This window comes from Passer domesticus, chromosome 12 (assembly GCF_036417665.1).
Source record: "Passer domesticus isolate bPasDom1 chromosome 12, bPasDom1.hap1, whole genome shotgun sequence".
NCBI lineage: Eukaryota > Metazoa > Chordata > Aves > Passeriformes > Passeridae > Passer > Passer domesticus.
Genome location: NC_087485.1, coordinates 2,818,525 through 2,844,121, shown reverse-complemented (window position 1 = coordinate 2,844,121; position 25,597 = coordinate 2,818,525). Strand labels below are relative to the sequence as shown.

Sequence of the window (25,597 nt, the reverse complement as noted above, 5' to 3'; positions counted from 1 at the left end):
GGACCTCCCAGCCATGGTGGCTGCTCCGTGTCCCTCACTCCTGCCAGGGACAGGCAGAATTTTTTCTCCCCATAGACATTCTGTAATTGCAAAGCTTTTATTGAGAAATTCCAGCTGTAAAGAAAAAACAAACAAACAAACAAAAATACCAACAAACAAACAAAAACACCAACAAACAAACACAAAACCAAAACAAAACCAAAATCCCCCCAAAAAACCAAACCAAACAAAAAAAAATTAGAGAATATTTAAATCTTCCTGATTGGACCAAGAGAAATTCCTCGTGGTTTCCCTGGTTAGACTTCAGCTATGTGCTGGCAGAGGGCCCAGCTGGGGGGGATGCATCCATGGCACTGAGACCCTTTGGAGTGTCCTGGGTGTCCCTCCAAGTGCTCCAGGATCCTCCAGGGAGCACCTCGTGGTTTTAGAGCTCAGCTGATGGTTTGCCCCTCACCAGTGACACTTTGGCAGCCCCAGAGCTGTTATTTGATTGATGTTTACACTGCAATTAACACCCTCCTATTTATTTCTGCCCTCAGCGCCTCACCTCGGTTTGGAGGGAGCTTTATGTTTCTGAAGTGCTTTGGCAAGAGTGGAGGGTGAAGTGGGGTTATTTCTGGGTTTGTTTTAAATAGAAACACCCTAAAAGGCAGATTTATTTATTTATTTTATTTTATTTCTAGGAGAAGATGCTGAGGGATGTGTAAACCACTTCGCAAGATCATCCCAGAAAAGGAACTAAAGCAGCCAAAAATTAGGTACAATTCTTCCCTTATTTTTTGGTAATAATTATTTGTAGAAAATCAAGCTTCTAGATAATATACTCTTGCTTTTGAGAAGATAACGATATTTTAAAATTAAGAAAAAAAGAAAATCCCTTCATTGGAAAGTTCTAAGAAGCAGAGAATGAAAAGAAGTTCCTGATCTATTTCCTATGGAAGATTTTCCCCTGCTCCATATCTGAAGGGATGTTTTAAATTACATGATGGCTTTGGAAATGCAGTAATTTCTGCTGGGACTTTAGTAGTTCCTGGGTTTGCTGTCAAGAAGAGCTGTCTACTCTCCCTGTGGCTTCTCTAATTGGGCTATAAGTTTGCAAGAAGCGACATCAGTCTCAGATTTCCCTGCTCCTTTGGATGATTTCTCATTTTTTCAGGGCAGCAGGGGCTGCACTGTGGAGCTCTTGGGAGGTTTTTCCTATTTTTGCTGTCCCCACTGCAAGTTGAACTTGCTTCTTAATGAAATCATACTGCCAGACTCATCTTTTTTTTCATTTGATCTTTTTTCACTCAGTAGCTCAGTGAGTTGTTTCAGCTTTAGGATAGCTGAAATATTTATGACAATTGTTTTGTTAAACACAGCCCGAGTTAAAAAGAGTAACATGATTTGGGACAATTCTTTGTTTCCATAGCACAAAATTGGATTTGTAGGGGTTTCACCAAGAGGAAGGGTGTGCTGGTCAGAGGTGAGATGATATTTGGTTGGATGATACTCTTTAATTGCTTTTTTGAAGGTAAAAATATGGATCATTCCCTAGGGAAATTATCTGTAAATAGGATATCTATTGTGCCTTGAAGGTTTTCTCCTTTTGGAGATGTTTGTAATTGAAAGCAGATAAACTGAACTCTACCTTTTGTATCTAACACAAAAGAAGCAGAAATCATCTCCCTGAGTACAATTACTGGTGTAATTATAATAAATATTAATGTCATTATAATGTCCCTTGCTCAAGTTCTTACACTGGCTCTGAGCCTTTGCCCTCCAGCTCTCCCTTCCACTGAATTTCTCAGATTTATTAAACTATTCCCATGTGTTCCAGGGCAATAACTGAGGGTTTGGAACTTATTTTGGGCAGCTGGTTCCTGCATGGATCTTCCTTGGTGACTCTGCTGCTGCTGGGTGTCACTGCTGCCCTCGTGCCCTTGTCAAGAGTGAAGGGCCAGGGTAATCAGCCCTGACTCTAATGGGAACTAAATCCAGTTTTTGTATTTCAAAAAGGGGTTAAACTGCTGGTCTGGTCAGGGAGGAACTGGCAGAGAGTCATTTGTGCCGACGCTGGCTCCTGGAAGATGCAGCAGACAGAGAGAGATTCATGTTTGGGTTTAATCCTCTGCACCAGGACAGAAACCCCAGACTTCTGTGCTCTGATAAAATCCCATGCAGGTCATAAATCCATTTTAACAGAGCCTAAAGAGCTCTGAGGGGGTTTTGCTGCTCTGAGCAGTGTTAGCAATCTGCTGTGGTGCCTCAGCCCCAGAGACAGAAGAAATCCTGGCAGTAAAAAAGCTTCCTCCAGTAACACCTTCAGTGCTGGCACTGCTTTCGGGGCTGGGAGCTCACATGGAAGCAGCTGCCTCTCACCATCACAGAGCACACATCTCCCAGGCACTTTTAGCACATGGAAACCACAAAATAAGAAAAGAAATAAAAAGCACAAATCGGGGCTGAGGCATGACATTTCCACCTCCACATACAGGAAATAAGAATGGTTCAGTAGTGCTGGCAGGAAAGGGACTGAGCTCAGCTTTGTCTCCTTGGGAAAGCAATAAACACCCATCTTTGAGCAGAGCTGGAGGTCACCCCCTTCTTCCTGCACACCCACTGTGCTTCTCTTGATCCTGTCTCCTGCCATCCCACGGAGGAGCTGGAATAACAAGCATGTCCTGCAGTGGATAGGAGATTGCTGAGGCACGGGGTTGGTTTTGTCCACAGCACAGCAAAAAGAGCCATTCTCTGCTCCTTGAACTTCCAAAGAAAATTCCAGAATAAAGGAGTAGAGGTGGTCTGCTAGATGGGCTCCAAGCAGAGTTAGGGAAACGGAAAGGGAAGGTTTTAATGGAGACTTTTGTTTTTCTGCAGCTGGAAAAGGGAAGGCTGCCTGCAGAGCATCAGAATTTTGCTCGCAACTTCAAATTTTTGTAATTCATAGAATCATAGAATGATTTGGGTTGTAAGGGACCTTAAACATCATCTAGCTTCAACCTTCATATTGCCCAGATATTTCATGTTTCATATTTCATATATGAATAAATAAAGAGCAGGTATAGAGCTGAGTTTTTGTTGTTAAGCTACCAGGGTCCCAAGAGCTCAGATTTCAGCCTTAAATTTCATTGCTAAAAGGAAACATTCAATGCAAGCTGTGGTAATACTGGCATGGGTTATGTGGACCTTTCAGAAGGGACCTCACCTACTAGAAATGTTTCTGCCTTTCCAACTCTCCTACCCTTTGCCACCCCTGGAAGAAACTTGTGAATAAATCTGTGTTATGTTTTCATTCCTGGAAGACAGAAGTCTTGGAGAAATGTCTACCTTTGCTCTCAAAGGGCTGTGGTAGAGAACATGAATTGTGGTGTGTTCCGTGGCTGGGAATGGCAGAAGGGGGCCCCTCTCTGGAGACAGAAATCCCCAAATCCCAGGTTTCCTTCTGCTGAATCCAGAGATGCTGTGTGGGATGGGATTGTGGGTTTGTTGTTCAACAGGGCTGGTTAACAGCAGTTCAGATTTCAGGAAAGGCAAGGCAAGAAATTCCTTCTCCTTATTGTTTGCTCTCCAGGATGGAATTGAGTGCCTGAGTGTCCTGCCTAACTTCACGGGCAGCTTGTTTCCTGGATGTCTTGAAACAGATGACCTGGAACAGACAGAACTTGGCTTTTTCCTCCTGCAGCTGTGAGGAACAGGAACACTGATCTCCCATTGTTATTTACTGGAATTCACACCCCTTTTCTGAATTAGCTCCTCCAGGTCGATTCTTCATTTTGAACAGGTTTAGCTTGATGCTGCCATTTCCAAGTGCTGCTCAAAACAATCTTCTCCAGAGATGGAAAACCTTCAGGGGTGCCATTCCATGGGCTACCAAAGCCTCTCCATAGACTGTGGCCAGAGACCTGCTGGGATCTGTGGGAATGCTCTTCCCTGGTGCTCCTTCAAGAGGAGCTGTGGCAGTGCCACACTCTGGTGCTGTCACCTGAGTGAGGTTTAACTCCCTGAGCTTCTGAGCAACACAAATTCCTCACTCAGGTCTCACCCTCAGCATCCTCCAGCCCAGTCCAGCTTCTGATCTTGCTGGAAAACCAGTTTGTTCCGCAGGTGTTTGAGGACAGGTTTTACAGCAGGATGCTTCTGTCAGTGGTGACCTTTCAGGAATGCTGCTGGAAGAAAATCCTGACAAACACCACGGAGTGGAGAGGTGTGGGTGTTAACAACCCTCAGCACTCACTGCAATGGACTGGAGGAACTGGGAGTGGGTTTTGGCTAAATGATTTATCCTCCCTTTCACCACTTCCTCCATATCTGCCTCTCTTGGACCATACCTGGTGGCAGGCATGTCAGCCACAGTTAGTTTGATGTGGGATTATTTCATGTCTATCCATCTGAAAACAATTGTCATGAAACATCAAAACCTTAGGATTTCCTAGTGTTTATTTAATATTTTCCCCCTGGATTCTTGTTCTTAATGCAGCAACTGAAAGCAAAAGAAATATCTTGCACTTAGCTTGCACTTTCTCCTCCTGCTGACTCTTCTGTTTTAATTCAAATTTGGAAGTTTTCTGTAGAAAACAAGTATGAATAAAGTACTTAATGAAAGCTCACATGCTAGTTTAACTTTTCAGGGTCCAGCGCTGCTGTAGTTTATTTACTTGCCAAGTAATTACCAGTTTGAAATTGCAGTTCTACTCCCAAGTTTTAGGGCAGTTAAATTAAACAGGAAAGATCATCCTCAAGGTCAGACTTTGAGAGCCTTTAATGTCTTTGTTCCTGATGTGGAGAGGGCACAGACTCATCCAGGTCAGTGGGGAGTTTGTCTTTCCTTGCACCAAAGTCTCCAGCCAAGTGTGGGAGATGTGTGGAGCTCCCTGGTTTTCTGTTTGCTGCCCAGGTGATGTCAGCCAAGCTACTTTTAGCCTGGGCACAACAATTAGTCCTATTTTATCCCTCCTTTAGTGGTTTAATTAAATTTTACAGCTGCAAACCCCATACTCAGCTACCAGGGAAATCTAAATTTCCATCAGCAAATGTTCTTAAACCACTAAAAAATACCTGTTCCCCTAAATTTACTAAAAATGTGGCAGTGATGAGGAGATGGAAGTTTTAAAGACAGTAACAGGATAATAAGGGAAGGTTGTATCAACTATAGAGCATCAGGGGCAGGCCTGGAGAGTGGCCTGGAGGAGGTTGGAATGCAGAGGTGAGGTAATTGGGGAGCAGACCCTACCTGAGTCTTTACTCAGGTGTGAAGCCTTTGCTTGGTAGGAAGCATTTATTGAGACAGACACCAATTCCACGTCTCTGCCTTTCCTATGGTGGGTCCAGCATTCCAGGATGCTGTGAAACCTGGCTGGTGGGAGACACAGGTTTGTTCAGGCTGATTTAATTTCCTGGGGTTGTAGAGAAATAGCCTTAGTGCTCAGATACTGGGAATATCATGGGATCACAGAATGGTTTGGGTTGGAAGAGTCCTTAAACCTCATCTTTTTCTACCCCCTGCCATGGCCAGGAACACCTTCCTTGATGGTTTTTTTAGTTTTTTTTTTCTAGATTTGGGGTAACTGAGAGGCATTTTAAAAGATTTTATTCCATTATCAGTTTCCATGAATAGTGAGACACACTATTACTACTAACACCAATCACCTATATTTTTCTCTACTCCCACTCCTACTACAATGCATCTTTAACACTTCTAATTTTCTAAAATATCTAATATTTTTGTAAGACATTATTTTGTAACTTATTAAAACTTCTTTCCAGTTCAATCTCTCTCTCAGCAATGTCATCTCTACTCCGTGGCCTTCCTGAGTCAGCACACCTTATCTCAGTGTTTGCACACAGATGCACAAAACTGTGTGAGCCTTCTGTCAGGTTTGGAGAATTCTTTACAAATCCATTCCTCACACTTCCTCTATGCCAGGTTGCTCCAACCCCCATCCAAGCTGGCCTTGGACACTTCCAGGTCTGAGGAAATCTGCAGATAAAGTCATAAAAGATGTCACGGATCAGGCACGTGAGAGTATCACAAATTGCTTATGGCTACTGGTGTGACAGATATGAAATATTGGTTTACAGCTCTTTTATGGCTGGCTGATATCTCTCAGTGTTGCAAATGCACACTCTTCAGTCAGTGGATTTCCATTCACCTTTTCTGTGGTGATCTGCCCAAAAGGGCCCAGACTAAGAGGTACCTTTTGAACCAAAAATGTTAAGGAGTTACCAAACCTTCACAATAACCTGGATGTGCTCCCTGTTTCAACCAATCCAGGAAAATAATAACTTGTCATCTGGTAGCTGTTGTGTTTTCTTTCCTCTGTTTTCTTCTCTGTTTTAGAGAATATTTATGGAGAGAGGATCCTACTTTCCAGGATAAATCCTCCCTGATATAAATCTGTTCCATTGGCACTGCATTTTATCAGATCAGTGAGGCAGGCAAAGCACAAGAAGTGACAACAAAGCAGGTAAGAGATCCCCATTGGTTGTGTGCCCAAATATTAAAATCAAAAAGTTTACGTCAGCCATGTGCTCTTTTTCAGGGAGGAGGAGGACATCAGGAAGCCTCCTAATCCTTGCTGTGTTGCCAAATGATGGAAATGTGACAGCTGCCAGAAAAAACTGGGATCAGAAGTGTAAGTATTCAATTTTTGGGGGGAAATAAAACTAACTATTCCATGGGGAAAAAAGAAAAAAGCCCTGCAGTTCAGTGTTGTATCTGAAAGGTATTCAAGTTGACTTATTAAAATACTTCTTAAAATACTCTTTTAGTCAGTTTATGGTGGTGGTTTCTGAGTTCTTTCAAGAGTCTCCTTTGAAGCTGTATTGGGATGTGTGACACAATTCACACCACAGGAGCCCAGGCTGAGAAGCCAGAGAACATGACTCAGGTGGGGCTTTCCTGACCACTCTGAAGATATTTTTTCTTTTTTTTTTTTTAATAGGTTCATTTCTAATCAGTCTGGGAAATTATACAAAAAGATCACAACAACACATGCTTACAGGTATGTACTCTGGAGAACAACTTGTGCTGAAGTGTTTTATTTTCACTGCAAGCTACTTTGAAATGGAGCTTTCCTGCAGGTTATTTGTGCAGGCTGTGTGCTCCAGGAGTTCCAGAGGGTCTCAGGTGTCCCTCCTGCCTCACAGGGGCTTGGGCTGATCAGCTGGGTCTCCCAAGCAGAGTTTAGGCACTTAGGGCTGAAGTCACCAATGGAAAATGTTGGTTGATGGTGGTTTAGCTCACAGTGTCTCAGTCCAAAATATAGATCCTTAATCTTCCCATCTTTGGCTTGCTGCCCAGTTAGAAAGCCCCTGAAAACCCACCTCCATGTCCACCAGGAGATTCCTGGGGCAGCACAGTGTCCCTTCTGCTGATGCTCCTGGGCAAGCTGACCGTCACTGCCCTCGGGGAAGGTGGGGCAGAGACACAGATGTTCATCTCCTCATTCCCATCCTGGGACCATGAGCATCCCTCCATTTTTCCTGCCTTCTCCAGGGGCCCCTGGCTACAAGGGGAGGGTGTTCCCAGAGCATTTTTAGTCACAGAGCTCAGTCTGGAGAGTTGATTGAGAGCTGAGCCAGAGCGTGGCCATCCACAGAGACAAGGGCTGGCACCAGGGCATGGGACACAGGAGGAATTCTTGGCCCAGGGGTAAGGGAGGTGTCCCACACCTCCAAGGTGACTCCTCTAGCACTGAATGAGCAGGTGAGGGCTGTGGTTGTCCTCAGGACCCTTCCTCAGGGTTTTTATCCAGCTATGGATGGATAGCACAGACTGGGAGCCAGCACCCAGTTCCCTGCAGGGCTGTGACTGCAGGCATGCCTCTTCCCTTGGCATTTTCTCTTGGACAGCAGCTCCCTGATTGCCATGCCAGCTATTTTGGAGCCTGGGCCAAGGTGTCCTGCTGTCTCCATGAGCTGGAAAAGGAGCCTTGGCAGCACTGCCTGCTCTGCACTTGGGATGTCTCAGCTGCCTGGGCTCCTCAGGGATTTAACCCTGCCTGGTTTGCCTGAAGCCATGGGCGAGCTCTTGTTCTCAGCTGACCACAGCAGCTCAGATCACTATTAATTCATAAATTATCCTTGCCAGCCTTTTCATCATCACAGAAATCCACAAAGAACAAGTCTTGCAATTTTTCTCCCCACTCCTTTACCCTACTACTTTAAAGTGTGATAGAAAAGGCTGGTTTAATTACCTTTCTCTTCCTAAAGCACAATAAGCTCAATAAGAAAAAAATCCACCCTGAGTCTGATGTGTTCACAGCAAGTAAGAGATCCCCAGACCTCAGCAGCTGTATAACTAATTTGCCTCATGCCATTAATCATGTCTTATCTCAGTGGAGAGAACGGGACTGGCATTCCTGCAGTGAGTTTTCCTAATAGCTCCTGTTAATTAGGGAGCGATTCTGGAATAAGGAAGTCAAGCAAAGAGCAAGGCCAGCAGCAGAGGAGGCAGAGGGCGTGCCTTGGGATCACTCTGAGGGGAGGCAGTAAATCCTGTGGTTGTGCAAGGGCTCTGGGGAGCACAGCAATTCTCACACATCACGCCAGCAGAGGCTGGGGTGCTGCGTGCGTGATAAGGAGCAAAAGCAGGACTTCAGCCAGTGGGCAGGTGGATGCCATCTCTCCAGAAGCTTTGCCAGGCTTGATGCCCATGACTTGGCTTCTCTAGAAGGTCTGCATTTGTTCCCAAACTCTTTTTACCCACTTCTATTTGTTGTGTTGGGCAGTGTGCTGTCCTGGTGCCAAAGGAGAGGAGGAAACAAGGTGGGATTTAACCTTCCCACCTTTCCCACTAGGGAGAAAAAAAGGTCAGGAGAGGGTCAGTGCAGAGGGGATGGATCCTGTCCTCTGAGTCATGGGCTGTTCTTGGATTTGTTGGTACTGCTGAAAGCTCTAAAGCCTATGAGAACCCTTGCAGGGTATGTGACCTAAGTGCTGCTGTGATTTATTGAATTCACTGTTCATGGGAGAGCTGGGGGAAGTCCCTAAACCACTGACCAGTGGTGTCTGGGGTGGTGTCCTGGGGAAAGACCTTGCCCATCCCACCCCTCCCCACCAGGAGCAGGAGCCTGGGCAGTGACAGGGTGAACCCTCTGCTCCAGAGATGGAAGGCAGTTCCCATAAGCAGCCACCCAACATCTGTCAGGCACTTCAGCTGCAGCTCATAATACTTTTATTTTCCCCTTTGTTCTCTGCCTTTTATCCTTTGATGACTTAGCAGGCCACCCAAAGCAGACGAGATCCCCGGGTCAGCGTCTCACACAGCAGAACAATATCAGGGCAAAGAAATGCTCCCCCAATTTCTAGGGAAAAGGGCAGTAGCACTTCTCAGAAGGTTTATTTAAACATGGCTGTTTATTTTTGCTGGAGATTGAGTTACCTTCCCTTATAGGAGTAATGTTTTTGGAATCCTCCTTGTTTCGCCTGTAATAAATCACAGTTGTCTGAAGGAAACGAGAGGGGCTCTTTGTCATTTTTCTTTGCTTTTCCTCCATTGGCAAGTGAAGGAAGTGCCCCAAAAAGAGTAATTTATTATGAACTTGCTTTTGACATTGCTGGCAAGTCCTTGGCATGCTGGCTTCATAAATTACTGCCCTATCTCTGGGCAGACAGAGCACAAAGGCAGAGCTCTTGTTTCCAGTTGTAGGCTGGCAGGACCTCTGCTATCAGGCACCACAGACAACAAAGAGAACGAGAAGAAAGGCTCCCAGCTGGCTCCCAGCGAGGGTGGCAGGGCTGGAGGGAGGGGAGCCCAGGTCCTGTTGTGACTCCAAGCCATGTTTTGTCCCAGAAGTTGCCAACAACCACAGGGACAGGAGTGGCTGGCTGGTTCTCGGCTCCGCTCCCCGTGCGCACGCGAACAATGCAGAGCTGCACCCAGGGCTCCTCATCCTCTGCCAGGGGATGGCATTTGGGCTGAGGCACAGCACAGTGACCTCGGGGAACAGCAGGCTAACACTTCAAAGAAGTTCTGAAGTGGCTCTGACTTTTCTCATCCCCTCTTTTTCTCTTTTTGTTTTTTTTTTTTTTTTTTTGATCAGTTTTTCATTGAGATTTGCTGCTCTGGGCTAAATGGTTTGGAAGTGTTTGGCTGATAGAACAGCTGGAACTGGTAATGTCCAGCATCTAACAGGCTCTGTTATGATGTTTTACTTGTTTTTCCCCATGAAGTTCTGAAGAAGTTTTAGTTTGAAGAATAACTATTTTTTGGTGTAACCATGAACGTTTACATCTAGAGAAACTGAAATTGTATAAGTAGGACAGGAACAGATCAGCAAGTGAGCAATGGGAAAAAGTAAAAATAGGGTGAAAATCATGGAACTTCTATAATTTTAAATGCTATTTTCCTAGGGAATTGCAGTCCTTATCTCTCTGTCCCTGATCACTTCTTTATGGCTTGTGACAGAAACGTGCTGGGCAATGAGACACAAATATCTGTGAGGTGGCAGAAGTGGAGATGTTTTTTAGGAAGAGAAGGCACCTTCCCAGCACTGTTCACCACTAATGTGGTGGAAATGCCTTTATTTGGGATCCTGGTAGAGCACTCTTTCATTCATTTGAGCTAAAAAATGGTGAGTGTTCAGCTCTTTCTGCTGGGTAGTTTTGTTGCAGTTGCCTCCTTTTGAGCCCTCAATGTTATTGGATTTTTCTGACTATCTTGGTGTAAAGGTGGCATTCTTTGATTGATATTTGGCCATCATTTATGAGACTGATACACATTCTGCTGTATCTGTTGTAACCTTTGAATGCAGCCCTACTGCTCAGCTGACAACTTATACTCAAGAAAATAAAAAAGGTGCAGTTATTTTAGGCTTTACAAGGCTGGAAACAGGAAAAATTAATTTGATTTCCAGTCTCCATCTCTCTTTAGTGGCATTTGGGATTTACAAGGACTTGGAGGGTGTATGGTTCAGCAAAAACATTTCCCCAGATTAGGTGATGCTCATTCCTTGATCTCCTTTAAAAAATATTAAAAGAAACTTCATCAGATAATGGAGCTTGGAAAGTCAAATCAGAGTCTTACACAAATAATCCAGGTTTTGGGGATTCTCATGCTAAGTGGGTTTTTTGGCACTGACTGGTTTTATTATGGATGGAGCCTCAGCAGAACCACATTAGAAAAGGATATTGTTACAACACTTTCAGTATCAACAATGCTACTTGGAGAGGAATAATCTGTTCCAGATGACTGTTAAGAACGTCTGTCCTTTTTAGAAGGGATTTTTTTTTGTTTGGTTGATTTATTCTGATAAAATTTGGGATCATTTAGTCTCCTGTCAAAGAGTCAGTAAACATGAAGATAATGTGATTCACAGAAAGGGCAGTCTGAGAGGCTACTTTCATTTAATTCAATTAGATGGGCTTTTATATTGGATTTATTTGTTTTATCTTGAGTATTGTAGCAATTTTTTCTCTTCATGAAAGAGGAGGCAGGGTACAATTACTGCAGACATCAAAACTGCTGGGTTAATTCCAGGGCTTTTCCATGCCACTGGCAAGTAATGGGACTGCAGTTACCTGCATAAATAACTGGAAGTAACAGCAGCCACTGATAAAACAGATGAGATTTTGAGAGGCTTGAAGGAAAACCTCTGTTTGTGATATATATCACACCAACATTTCCCACCACACCCATGTGCAAGGCAGGCATCCAACTGAACAGTTAGAAATGAAAGCAAAAAATATATTTTAAATTTGGCTTTGCTGGGTATGACTGAGAGGAGTCTGGAAAACCAAAGTTACTGTAAACCTACAGGTTTCTTCAGTCCCTTTGTGCCCTTTCTGTGTCCTGCTCCTGGGATAACACCCATGGTGTTTATAGCAGTGATGGGGACACATTTGGGATCTCCTTTCCATCTCTGTCCCAAATCATCCTGCACAGAGATACACCAGGCTGGGAACACCCCTGGACAGAGCTCAGGAGCAGCAGTGCAGGAGAATATTCCATGGCCAGTCTGGCAAGGGGCAATGTTTGAATCTCCCTCTGGATTTCTGGTTTGCCAGGGATTTCAGCTCATGGGTTTGTGCCTGTCCCCAGGCACAAGGGTGTGAGCAAATGCTGTTGTGGTGAGCCTCAGCTTTTTATTGTCTGCTCTTCTCAAAACTTGCTCTATCTGGGCTCCCTCCCAGCTCCTCCCTCAGCCATTGCTCAGGTCCTCTTGATGCCTCAGGTTTTAGCTTTTCTATTTTATCACATTCTGTGCTGCTTTAGTGTGTGGGTCTGAGCTTCACATCAGGGCATGGTGAGCTCTGTGCACAGAGCAGGGACACAAAACAATTCCTGCTCCAGCTGGGCACCAAGGACAAATGATCCAAATCTCAGCCCAAGAGCACAAACCCCGTGGGCTGCAGAGAGAAAAACAAGCAGGATGGGACTGCAGGGGCTGCAGCTGGAACTGGACACTGAACTGCAATGTGCACATGGAGCAGAACTGAGCCCAGGGAGAGACCCCGGGAGCGCTCGTGCATTTTGGGACCATTTGGGTTCATCTTGGGTTCATTTTGGGACCATTTGGGTTCATCTTGGGTTCATTTTGGGACCATTTTGGTTCATCTTGGGTTCATTTTGGGACCATTTGGGTTCATCTTGGGTGCAGCCCTGGCTGGGCTCCTGTGCTGCCCAAGGTGGATCCATTGAGGAGATCCTTTTAATAAATCCCTGCTTTATCCTTTAGCTCTGTCCAGCCTCTGTTCTAGCTCAGCCTTCCAAGGCATCACCCTGATTCAGGTATTCCCAGGAGCCACGGGCAGAGCACTGGGGGCTCTCTGGCTGCATCTGGATGCCTCTTCCACTGAGCAAAGCCCTTGGTGACCCCCCTGACAAAGCTCTCTGCATTCCCAGCACATCCACTTCCATCCACATCCATCTCTCCAGCCGCTGAATTTTCCCTCTGAGGACTTCATTTTACTTTTGGGTGTTACTCCAGCAGGCTTTAGTTAAGCCTGAAAGGCTTTTGAAGATGTTCCCCAGAGCTGAGGGCTGCTGAGCATTCAGCAGGGGAAGAGTTTGGGGAGCTTTGTTAGTCCTGGATGAGCAGACTCCTGTTTTGTATTTGAAATAGATCTGCACCCACTTGGTTAACAAAATATTATGCTCAGGATAACTACCTGAGCCACCTCGCCAAGCCAAAGAGCCCTAGGAGGGTTCCAGAAAAGCCAATATTAAATCCAGAGACATCAACATTAGTGAAGTAGGACTAAATTATCTCCAGCTGGTGCTGGCTCTCGCCTGAGGCTCTGAAATAAGTAGCTCTCTGGAAAAGAAGGAAAGAGGAAGGCTGTGCTAACAAGGAGCAGAACCAAGCTTGGAGCTCAGGTCATGTTCTGTTCCCAGCCCTATCAAGTCCAGTCAGTGACAATTTTTCTCCTCCTATCACTTGTGCACCATCTACTCCATCAAAATCAAATTCCTCTGGCAGTGAGAAGGATCCAGTGCTCCTCTTGGAACACTGAAGATGTGGGATGCCCCTGCTTCCAAGTCTAGGTGAGAAGCAGAGATCCCTTGAAACTTCTATTTTTCTTCATTCAATTAACTTTTTGTAACTGTTAATTGCCTGTTAACCATGATCAGAACTCACTACCAAGGGCTTCTCTCCTCACTGAGCAGCACCTTTGAGTGCAAGCCTTGAAATATTTGGGGAAAATGATGGGTAAAAAACAACCATTTCTCTGTGCTGAACGTGACTCAGAATAGCAATGTGTGAGCAAGTTAAAAATCAGCACCAACATCACCTGGATACTCAGAAACCTTCACTGTGTGTTTCTGATCACTTCCTGTGACAAAAGGGGTCTTAGAAGAAACAGGGATTTCAGACATGAATTATTTACTGCTGTGAGAGATTGGGAAGATCTCCTCTTGCATGTACCATACTATTATTTTTAATTAACACCTCCAGATTCTCTGGAAAACCCTACTTGCCATGTGAATCTCTGTATCTAAGCAATTTGAAAACACCTTTTCTCATTGAAAGTGCTCCAGCTCTGTACCTAGAGCTGCAGAATCACAGAATGATTTGGGTTGGAAGGGACCTTAAGACTTCTCTTGTTCCAATTCACCTTCCACTGTCCCAGGGTGCTCCAAGCCCCAGTGTCCAACCTGGCCTTGGACCCTTCCAGGGATCCAGGGGCAGCCACAGCTGCTCTGGGTGAGAAGGAGATGGGTATTTGTATGAGTGTGGCACTTTGTGCAGCACCTTGGGGCATGTTGTTGGGCAGAGATGGATATAATGAGGCATGGAAAACATAAATTCAGCCAGCTGGGAGCACGGGGTGAGTAATTATCCCTGTGGGAACACAGCAGGTGGATTAGTTACTGGGCTGCCTCTGCAATAAGCAATTAAGAGAAAACATCTGTTTCACATCACCCATTCCTCCTTTTCCAGGATACTCCTCCAGTTTGTCTCTCCGATGCTGCAGCCTGGAGACAAGCGATTTCTGCAAGGAGGCTGTGCAAACATCATGTGCTGCTGTGTGGAAAGCAGGGGAGGAGGCCAGGAGCAACAGGACACGGGAAGGAGCATCCGGAACCCACTCCTGACTCCCTCGCTGTGTTTTCTGCTGGGTTCTGCCCTGTTCCATTCCAGAGGGAAGCTGTTTCCAGGCGCTGGGAGCAGCCCCGCTGGAGGTGCAGGAAACAAGCCCAGCTCTGCTGGGTGAGTCAGCATCTCTGCTGCCATCTGGAGTGAGAGGAAAGCCTGAGCATCTCATCTACTGCTTGATCAAGGTTTTTTAAGTGGGCTTTGTTCAATTAGCCAAGCCAGGCTGATATCTGGTGCTCAAGGTCTTGGAAAATCTCTCTTTGCACCAGGAAAGGTTCCCATGCTCACCAGGGTATCCCTGGCTGATGCTGAGTGTCCTTGAGCTACTGAAAAGTGAGAACAAATGAAGCAAAAAGGTTTTGGTGTTACCAGCAGGATTTCTTGATGTTCTGAGTGGGTTTAATTGGGAGGTATTCTGTTCAGAATGATGGTAAATCCAGAATAACCCTGCTTTAGGTGAGCTGGTTTCAATGCTGCTGCTGTAGCATAGAAGAAAGAGAAGGGATTTCCCCCCTAAATTGTGGGTATTTCTTACTGGGATAAGTTATCCAGTAACTAAATCTGATTGTCTATAGATTATCCCAATGTCTATGGATCTGCCTGTTTAAAGAACACAGAAAAATAATTTTTGAAGGTGTGGATTTCATTATTTAATTTATCCATCTTGCCTAAGTAAGAATTGCTTTCTCTGAAAGCCCCTTAGCCTTATTGCTCTTGTCTGGGATTTATTTTTCAAGCAGGGATTAGATTAAATTTCTGCAAAGATATTTAATACACTTGATCAGCAGGGTGGGTTTAGCAATGCATTGGTGTGTCACCTGCTGTGCACACAGCAAATGTTGGTTATTTTCTTAATATCTCGATCTAAACTCATGAGTATACAACTGGACCATACATTTGGGAAAGAAATGTATCTACCCTCCTTTAGAATGCCATGAAAATCACATGTTTAATTTAAAGTACAATGGAGTTGTTCCTTGGCTTGAAGTGCTCAAGCAATATTAGGAACTTTTGCCTAATCTCTGTTTTGCAGATTAAAATACAAATATTTCCAGTGCAACCAGAATTTATTAAAGCAGTCTATTGCCTAGGGAAATATGCCTTTGGATGTGTTTCTATCAACTCTCCTGGAAAAAAAAAAAAAAGAATGTAATTAGTGTTGCATCATCTTCTAGAGAGAAAAATGGGCCAAAACCTAAGTGCATAAAGAGAATATTGCAACTGTGGAGCATAAATTGCTTGTGGCTGCCAGGCTGGTTGTTATTCCTGGGTGCCAATGCCAGTTAGAAAGTCCTGGCTGGAAGAAAGCAGCAAGGCTGGAGATGTCCAGGAGGAAGAAGAGACAAGCTGTTGTATAAAATTGGGAAAACAGAGTTCCAGAGTGGCAGGTAATTTGTTTTATATATGCCTTGTATAGCCATCAATGAAATTCAGGCCAGAAAGAGATTGTTCCAGTCCTTGGTGATGGTGTTTCTCTCTGAGTTCATGGAGGCTCCACCGGCTCATGAGATGCTGCTGAATAATTTTCAGTGATTGTTCCATTCTTTCTCATTTTCGTGGTGAAATCAGTTCTGTGGAACAGCTCCTTTTAAACTGAAACAATTAGCTGGTTAAACTCTCCATGCAGTGAGGTCAGACTCGGGTGGTTCTCACAATGCAGAGACTTTATTTGGTGAGACTGAGCTGGTGTGCTCTCCCTCTTCCTCCTCCTCCTGACCTCTTGTCTGCTGCAGTTGTTATCAGCAGGGATGTTTCCTTTTCCTGAGCACCCTCTAAGTGCTGCTGAAGTATAAATAAGAGCAATAAAAAAAAATCATGGTGAAATTGTGCCAGTGCTTGGTGAGTTCATGGAGACTCCATTGGCTCATGAGATGTTGCTGAATAATTTTCAGGGATTGTTCCATTATTTTCATGCTGAAATCAGTTCTGTGGATCAGCTCCTTTTTAATTCAAACACTTAGCTGGTTAAACTCTCTCCATGCAGTGAGGTCACATTTGGGTGATTCTCACAATGCAGAGACTTTATTTGGTGGCACTGAGCTGGTCAGGTTTCCCTTTTCCTTCTCCTCCTCACCTCTTGTCTGCTGCAGTTTTTATCAGCAGGGATGTTTCTTTTTTCTGAGCACACCTGGGCTGGGAGTTCCCACCCCCTAAGTGCTGCTGAAGTATAAATAAGAGCAATAAGGAGCCTTTTCCCTCAGCTAGTAATTCATTGGTGTTTTTATGCAGAATTCTGGCCTGGAGCAAAATGTAATTGGCAGGCAGCTTTTAACAGGGGAGGCCACAGTGACCTGTTTCAGCAAGGGACCATGGAATAACAACCCCATGTAATGCTCTAAACATCACTGAAATCAGAAATGAAGCTTGGCTTGGAGAGCTCTTCCACAATTTAAGACTCTTTTCCCTGAAATATCTGGGGGAGAAAACCCCAAACAAACAGGAGGACAGAGATTTGGTTATTCCATGTGTGAGTGAAAAAATAGCTGTTGAAAATAGGTGTATGGTGTAAAAATGCAGGGCTGATCTGTCCCCCCGAGCCTGTGACATTTACCATACATTTGGGTTCACCAGATTTGCTAAAAACTCTGCCCCGAGGGAATTTTGACACTGGCAATTCATGAATGAAGAAAACAGAGGAGTGTATAATTTGCTGGTTAACTCCAATTTCTAAATGATTCATTCGATGGCACATATTCCTGAAGGTATGAAATGGTTCTAATTAAAGGCAGATGTGCAAAATATAGCCTATAGGATGGATATAGGGAAAACATACGTCTCCATGTGAGTGGCAAAGCCCACAGCCACAAATACCTCTCCAGTATGGCAGCCTCAAAAATGCATCCACAAATATTATTCATCTCAGTGGTCTGCAGAGATTTATCAGGGGTTAGAGCTTCCTGAAAATATCTGTGAGGCTCAGGGGTTTGGAGATGGGTGTTTGTCACTTGGCAAACAGTCACTTGCTTTCACTATGCCCACTAAGAGGGCAGCAATTATGAGTAAGACAGTCTGGAAGAGACTGAAGTGTTCAAAAGTGGATATTATGGGGAAAATATAGCTGGATGTTTACAGTAATTTCTTCAATTTAAAGTCATGAAAAGCATCTTTCCACACGTCAGTATGTCTGTGCGCTGCCTTTTTTTTTTTGCGGGGGAGAATCTTTTAGAGAGGAAAATCTGTCTGAATTTGCCCCAAATACTTTAAAAATAACCTGTCATTTTGGATTATGAAATATGATTTGGGTTGGAAAGGATTTTAAGGCTCATCCCATTCCCTCCCCAGCCATGGCAGGAACACCTCCCACTGTCCCAGGCTGCTCCAAGCCCTGTCCATCCTGGCCTTGGACACTTCCAGGGATCCAGGGGCAGCCACAGCTGCTCTGGGCACCCTGTGCCAGGGCCTGCCCACCCTCACAGGGAAAAATATTTTCCTAATATCCCATCTAAACCTAAATTTTTGCAGTTAAAGCCATCACCCCTTTGTTCCATCACCAAATGCCCTCTCCAACACATGCACAGATAATCCTGAACCCCCAGGGGTTGAGCAAGAGGTGTCTCACTGATGAGGAACCACCACAGCTTTCCTCATGGACATTGCTGAACTTTTATGCTAAGTATCTATGCTTTCTCCATGGTCCCTAAAGCATTTTTAAAAGCTATCCCTCACTAGAAATAAGAAAAAAGGAAAAGTCTCCCTGGGATAGAGGCCTGGGAGCCTGTTAGAGATGATTCCCACATGGAGTGTGCTGAGGACTGGAAGGGTACAACACTGCTCCCATCCAACAGCAGCATTTCTTTCCCACATTCCCAGAGGCTGCAGTGCCTTAATGTCCCTCAGAGCTCTGCTTTGTGAAGGAATCTCAGCATAAGCTACTAAACAACAGTGATGGATTAAATATTTGCTGATGAGTCCCATTTTCTGTCTCTCCATGTCCAGCTGAGATGGGTATTTTCAATGACTCCTGGGTGCACAGATAAAGAGTGAGACCCAGAATTACTGGGGTTACTCATTCTCTTGCTTTAAAAAGAGATAAAATGGGGATTGGTCCTGTGCCTCAGAACTTTAGAACAAGCTATTGGACTTGGAGTTGAACTCAATGATTCTTGTCCCTTTCAACTCAGGATATTCTATAATTTTGTGATTTTTTCTGGAAGCTTTTCTCATTTTTCTTCTTGACTTTACCCCTTTGATGCTATTATAACTCATAGATGTTTGCTCCAAAGACCCCTTAATTTAAACACAATAAACATTTCAGATAATCCATAATTTTAAAAATAAAATCAATATTTATTTAGGTTTGTGCATGTCTCAGCTTTCCAGTTCCCTGCAGAAATGGAAAGTTTTTTCTCCAGAACACTTAAAATGTTGGTTGAGGACTTCTCCCTTTTACCCTAATGCTGAGCTCCAACAAAATGCTTGTGTGTGTGAATGAGCTGCAAGGTCAGATGTACAAATATATAATGGATTGTTGCAGATAAAATGGACTTAACCTGTGGGTTTTGTCTTGGCTTTTTTTGAGTGGTCTATCTTCTCTCTGAAATTTTTATATTTGCACTTAGTTTACTTAGCAGGCAACACTGAAAGGAGTGTTTTGGAGGAATTCCATCTTTGCCCTGAATTATTAACTTGTCTGAAGAAGGGCAAAGAGAGAAAATCTGGGGGACAGAAACAGAAATCAAAACTACCCCAAGAAATGCTGCCTCATTTCCCTGGAAGGAACGTTGTTCATTTTACTGTAAAGCTGCTGATGATTCTGTGATCACAGTCAAAGGTCAACCCACCCTTGGTGATTCTCTGAAATACAATCTGTTGGTTCATCTCATAAAACAAAAATACAGTGTGAAGACACTGAGGAGAATGGTTTACAGAAAAAAACCAACAACCCTTACAACCGGAAAAGGTGAATTTTGGTGACATTTGAATCTCCATTGTGAGCAAACTGGATCCAGATTCCACCAGAGGAATCTTAAAATGCAAAAGAAAAACAAGGGACAAGGTAAATGTTTTTAAACACAAAACTAGGAATTTGTAAGATGCCAGTCAAAACCCAAGTCCTGGGTTAATTTTTGGGGATGTGGGAGATTACAGATCAGAATAAATGAGTATAGCTGTGATAGAAGAACCGCTTAAAAATGGTGTTTTATGTGCTAGGAAAGGGCTTGTAACCTAACAAAGGCATTCCCTAAAATAGAAAGCAAAACACCAACATAAAACACTCATCGTGTTTTCAGTGCAAGGCAAGGATTTGCACTCCTAACCTCCCACGTTGGAGCTGGGGCTTGAATAGCATTTCTGTTCTCTCCTCAGCTGAGCTAATGACAGAGCTGAAGAAGTGTCAACACCGCAGCCCAGAAAGCTCGAGGTGGCAGGAATGTTGCTCACAGGGGATATGGGAGTCACAGCAAATACTCTCCTCGAGGCTGGCTGCTCCTGACTAAACAGAGTTTTCAGCAGCAAAAGCCAAAATCTTGCCCAGAGGCAGTGGAGTGCTCCAGATGAGTCCCATGCCTACTCTGGCTGCAGCGGTGAGGTAATGCTCTCCCTGGCTCCTCTCTCCTCTCCTGCTGCCAGCCCTGTCTGGGATATTTGCTATTTATTTGCTATTTATTTGTTATTTTTTTAAATTTCTTAGCTGTTTGCTATTTACTCCTTGTTATTTATTTATTTACAGTTTGTTATTTGCTTTAGTCAGGGGCCCACATCACCCGTGGTGGAGGAATCCAACCTAATTCCTGATGGCTCCGTGTGTCATTTTCATTCTTGGCAGGGGGATTTTATCTTCTGTGACTTCACCTCCCATAAAGTTTGAGTGGAAGTCACCTAAACTGCCCGTGAGCTCCGTGGAGGGAGGTTGGCACTGATGTGGAGTTCCTCTGAGGTCCCTTGGACACCTGAGTTTGGGATGAATCACCCTCTGGACACAGCAGGAGAGGAAACGGCCTCAAGTGAGCCAGGGAAGGCTGAGATTGGATAGTAGGAAAAATTTCTTCATGGAAAGGGTTATCAAGTGTTGGGACTGGCTGCCCAGGGAAGCGGTGAAGTCACCATCCCTTCAGAGATTTAAAAACGTGTGGATGTGGCACGTGGGGTAGTAGTGGGGCAATGGGTGGACTCGATGGTCTTGGAGGTCCTTTCCAATCTTAATAATTCTATGACGTTCCAGTTTTTCTTCAGGGGTTGCAGAGGTACTGATTTTTTCCAATCCGTGTGTGAAATCTTAGTCTGGGATGGTGAAAATCAGGGGAACTGAGTGATGTTGATCTGGAGAAGGGGCTCTGATGCAACCTCGTGGTTCTCTGATGGACAAAATCTGGATGAACATGTGGGAACAACTCATCCCGAGGGCAGTGAGGGGAGAATGAGGGGAAAAAAATGCAAGTTTGATTATTTTATGATCTCTTCCCCATGTTTTGGTTCTCTGGACAGCATATTCCAATGCTGTGTTTTCCAGTTTCTATTCAGTGTTGGATAAATCAACAGCTTGGAGGAATTTGGGGTGGATTGTTCCAAGATGGAGCAGACCTCAGCCCAAACTAGCAATTATTTGAGTTTGGATTTTCTCATATAAGCCCAGAGTAGGAAAAACTTGCTATCTTTGTAGGAAATAAATGGAAAAAGAACATTTCCCTGCCTTAGAGTGAAACACTGCTAAAATCTCACCTGTGGAACACAATATAAATTCATTAAAGTAAGCCCCATCATAATTTTGGTGGGTGAGGTGGAGTTTCACAAACGAGTTGATGTTTTCATGGGTTGATTGTGCCAGATTATGATCTCTATTGAAACTCTTAAATTTTCAGACAGAGGCTGATGTTCCCACAAATTTGTCAGTTTTGCTACCTGGGACATAACTTTAATTTTAGTTTTAAAATGTTGCCAAGGCTCCCAAACTGGAGTCCACGTTCAACATTTGCAAACAAACGTAAGAACCAAAATATTTTGTTTCTACCCTTTTAGTACTTTTAATTTTGTTCATTATTAAATATTTTAATTGCCTTCCCTTCAGTGAAATTCAAAGTTCATTTACAAATGAAACCAACCATTTTTTCCACAAAAAAACCTATTAATTGAAGCTTTATCCTGTTTTTCCATAATTATTTCAAGTGTTGATCAGCTGATCTCTTTCCAGAAAGGCAAAGAGACAAGAAGTCCTCTGAAACATCCACAAGGAATGCCCACTGATAGCAGTATTTGTTAATGTGAGGAAAAATATTAATTTTGTTTTTTCAAAAATATTGCAGGCATGTCTTATTTCTGAGAATTTACTTCTGCTTATGGAAAACAAAGAGAAATTCCAACTGATGCATGGAGCTATCAGGTGTTGGCTATCAAGCTTTTGCCAGGCAAGGACAGGTTTTTAAAAGGTATTGGACCCTACGTAAGGGAAATGAGATTTTAATCAGATTTCACTCAGTTGTCCAAAAAAGGGGATTTATTTCTAAATCACCTGTGGCTACTTCTTTACAAATCCAGTTGTTATTCCCAGAGGGAGCTCCCGTTTCTCAACAGAGCTGAAATTCAGGCTGCTTCACATTTGGCAATCAAAGGGAGCCCTTTGTGCTTCTGAAATTCCGGCCCTGGCCAAGTGCTCTGCAGCCAAGAACAAAAGTTAAGTGAACTCAGAAAGAACAAGTCATCAGCCTGACCTTTGGTCATCAGAAAAATGTAAAACATCTCAGAGTTATTCCCCAAATCCAAGTCAGGTTTCATCTGTGCTGAACATTTGGTGCAATAACTGGGAATTTCACAAATTAGCCAGCCTGAAGTCACTGCTGGCAGTGGGGTCTCTGGTGATTTGCACTTTACAGTGTGTAAAGATCAGAATCCATCATTCCAACCTGGTGGAAAGAGATTTTAATGTTTTTTTTGTTTGGTTTGGGTTTGATCTTTTGTTGTTGTGGTTTGTTTTTTTTTTTTTTTTCCAGTTTGTTTGTTCGTTTGTTTAAATTGTTGTAAAGGATTTTTTCCAGCATAGTGACTGGAGCTTGCTTAAGTTTCTATTTACTCCAAAGGGTTGTTATGTAAGAGCTAACCTCATTGTTCTAAAGCAAAATGAGTAAATGATAAATGAAGGTGTTTGGCAGCAGTTAAGCAAAATAAGTTTGTCTGCAGAGAAAGGAGGTGAAGGTCCTGATTTTTTGGGGTTTTTTCTCCTCTCCATCCTCCTGAATGGTGGGTGATGCTTTCCCATGTCCATCAGGTCATTGTCCATCACTGGACTTCAGAAATGTCTTGCATTATTTTTATTTATGAATAATCACTATACAGAGAGAATCTTTTTGGGAGATGACAGCTGGAAGAACAAGGAGACCCTCACAGTGGAGGTCACAACATGTAGAAATGTAATGTTCATTGTAATAACAAATACCTGAAAATGGAAAGAAATATTTTACTGTTTGGTGCATCACAAATACCAAACTGCACCCAGGAAAGGAGGGAGCTGATTTAATAACATCTGGTCTAGATAACTTTGACCTGTCTGCCATGGTAGTTACATGTTAAGGACATAATTTCACACTGCTTATAATGTCAGAAACACACAGTTTCTAATTACATATTAGCAGAAAAGGGCCTTGCTGCCTTCTGTCTTTAAATTATTGCTTTTATCCCAACACCACCTGTCCAGGTAGGTAATATTGTGGCTAGTGCTGATTCCAAGAACCACCTGATAATTGATGGATTTATGCTCACTGCATAAAAATCCTTTTCCTGAACCCTGCAAGTTCACAAAATGTGATTACTGCTGCATTTCAGTCAGAGAAAATTTCACAACAGTGGTAGGGGGTTTTCAATGGCTTTCTATGAATAAAAGAAGAAAACTTCTGTTCCAAAAATACATGTAGGGACTTCTGCCTCACCATTTTGCATACCAACAAGTCCTTCATTAAGTTTGAGTCTCTCAGACACCTCTCCCCATATGCAGCATTGAGTTACTTTCCATTGAAATCAGCCTCCAGAGATGGATGTGCAGCTTCCATGGCTTGCAAACATCTTCCCCCAGCCCTCACCTTGCCAGAGAAATGTTATTTCTGACACCCTGCCCACAGTACTTTGTGTTCTTTCTTAATCAATCAAAGTGTCCTTATCTTTGCTGCACTTCATCTTGTCTAGCAAGCGTTCCCAAGAGCACCTGAGTTTTATTTCTAGGAATAAGCGTGTTGTCTTATTGGGACCATGTGTTCTTCAGAGCCTGCCCTGTGCCCTCACACAGGAGAATCCACACTGATTCATTCCCAGAGCTCGAACTTTGAACGCTCATTTTATTTTTATTAAACTTAACTCTCGTCCTTTCTCCCTTCTCCCCTTTCCCCTGCACCCTGCAGCTATATCCAGCCTCAGAGTCAAAGCAGGAATAAATGGAAAACACATTGAAAGGAGGATTATGTCCATATGGACGAGGATTGACATCCATTTCCAGACTGGGAAGATTGAGTTATACCAGTTTTGCCTTTGGTTATCCACCTAAGATGCCCGTGCAGGTGAGTGAATGCCTGAGCACCCAAGGAAGGCACTCTGGGAAGTGCCTCAGCACAAAGTGCTGGCCAACCTCTGTGGTTGTGTTCAAGGGTCCCAGGATGTGGGAAGAGATGAGAATCTTGGATCCATGTTTCAGAAGGCTGATTTATTATATTACGATATATATTATATTAAAATGCTGTACTAAAACTATACTAAAACGAATAGGGAGAAAGGATCCATCAGAAAGCTGGAAAGGAATGGAATGGAATGGATAACAAAATCTTGTGACTGCTCACAGCCTCGACACAGGTAGCTGTCACTGGCCATCAAGTAAAAACAATTTCCCATGCTGAGTAAACAATTCTCCAAATCACATTCCAAAGCAGCAAAACATGGAGAAGCTGGAGCTTCCCAGCTTCTCAGGAGAAAAGATCTTGGGAAAAGGATTTTTCATAAGATATGTCTGTGACAAAGCCCACAAGCCTCTTCTCAAATCCCTCCTTTCTGTTCCACAGTCTGGGCAGGATCTGACTTCTCTTCCCATCTCCCTGGCTGCTCTGCCAGGTCGGATCATGGCAAGGCAAGAAGAAACCAGCTGGAGATTCCTGGCTCTTGGCTGGGCCTTTGTCACTTCACTGTGACAGTGAGCTCAGCAGATGTGAGGCCACCTCTGGGTGAGTTTGATTTCTCCTGATATTGATAAAAAATCAGCCCCAGCCTTGAGTAGGTCCTGGTTGGATTGCAGCTGTTCCTCAGAAAGCGGTGTAAGAAAAGGGAGAGGAAAAAGAGGAAACTGCCCAAACCTCAGCAAGGTTTGGTCCATCTTCAGGGCTGCTTTTGTGCTGGAGTGGTTTGGAGCAGGGTGCTGACATCTGTTTGGAACAAATGCCACGTTCTGTCCCTCCAACACCACCCTCCACAAGTCAGTCCTGATTATCAGTGTGGATGTGGTGCTGAAATCTGGTCCTGAACTACGAATTTTGCTCTATAACCTTTTGTCTTTCCCAGAATGAAAATTGTCCAAGCACATCCTCATCCCACAACTTGCCTTGGAAATTATCCTCAGCCCTCACATCAGACTGAGGGATGGAAAACTTTGACAGATCACAAAAGCAAACAAGATCAGGGCAGGAGCCCAGATTTCTCCTCTCTGAGCCATAGCTGCCCAAAATCTTGATAAATACCAAAACGGCTATTTTAATGGTGAGAAATCCATTAAAAAAAATAAAATTTAAAAAAAAAACAAAAACAAACAACACAAAAAACCCCAAAAAAACTAAAAAAACCCACCAAAACCCTAGAATTATAGAAATGTGAAAAATCTTGCTGTAATAGTAGCAGACTGCTGAGAATCAGGCAGGATGGTGCCCACAGCTCAGTTTAAAAAAAAAAACACAACCAAACAACCAGATTAATGGGCATAATCAAGCCTGACATTGAGTAAGAGGCAAGAACAAGTAATCAGATCCCAACTTAGCTGATGCTGGCATTACTGGGAGCCTGGGGCACAGTCCAAGGATAAAAACATAACGTCTTATCTGAGCAAGGAGTCATTTATGCACCAGGTTACAACACGTCCTTAAAAAGGGAAAGAAGGAAAAGGAAAATATGGCACA

At 43.7% G+C, this 25,597-nt stretch overlaps 1 protein-coding gene across 1 annotated transcript in view; it reads left to right on the top strand.

Annotated features, from left to right (window-relative positions):
- Positions 1 to 727: 727 nt before the first annotated feature.
- The window catches only part of LOC135279809 (hepatocyte nuclear factor 4-beta-like), a 52,583-nt gene continuing 27,713 nt past the window's right edge, over positions 728 to 25,597 (top strand). Inside the window, exons 1-12 of the mRNA XM_064387349.1 lie at positions 728 to 758; positions 6,320 to 6,446; positions 6,522 to 6,614; positions 6,924 to 6,983; positions 14,367 to 14,978; positions 15,698 to 15,910; positions 19,082 to 19,518; positions 19,830 to 20,052; positions 20,290 to 20,467; positions 21,764 to 21,886; positions 23,846 to 24,001; positions 24,497 to 24,655. The gene's annotated coding sequence lies outside the window, so the exon portion shown is untranslated. The remainder of the gene's footprint in view (positions 759 to 6,319; positions 6,447 to 6,521; positions 6,615 to 6,923; positions 6,984 to 14,366; positions 14,979 to 15,697; positions 15,911 to 19,081; positions 19,519 to 19,829; positions 20,053 to 20,289; positions 20,468 to 21,763; positions 21,887 to 23,845; positions 24,002 to 24,496; positions 24,656 to 25,597) is intronic.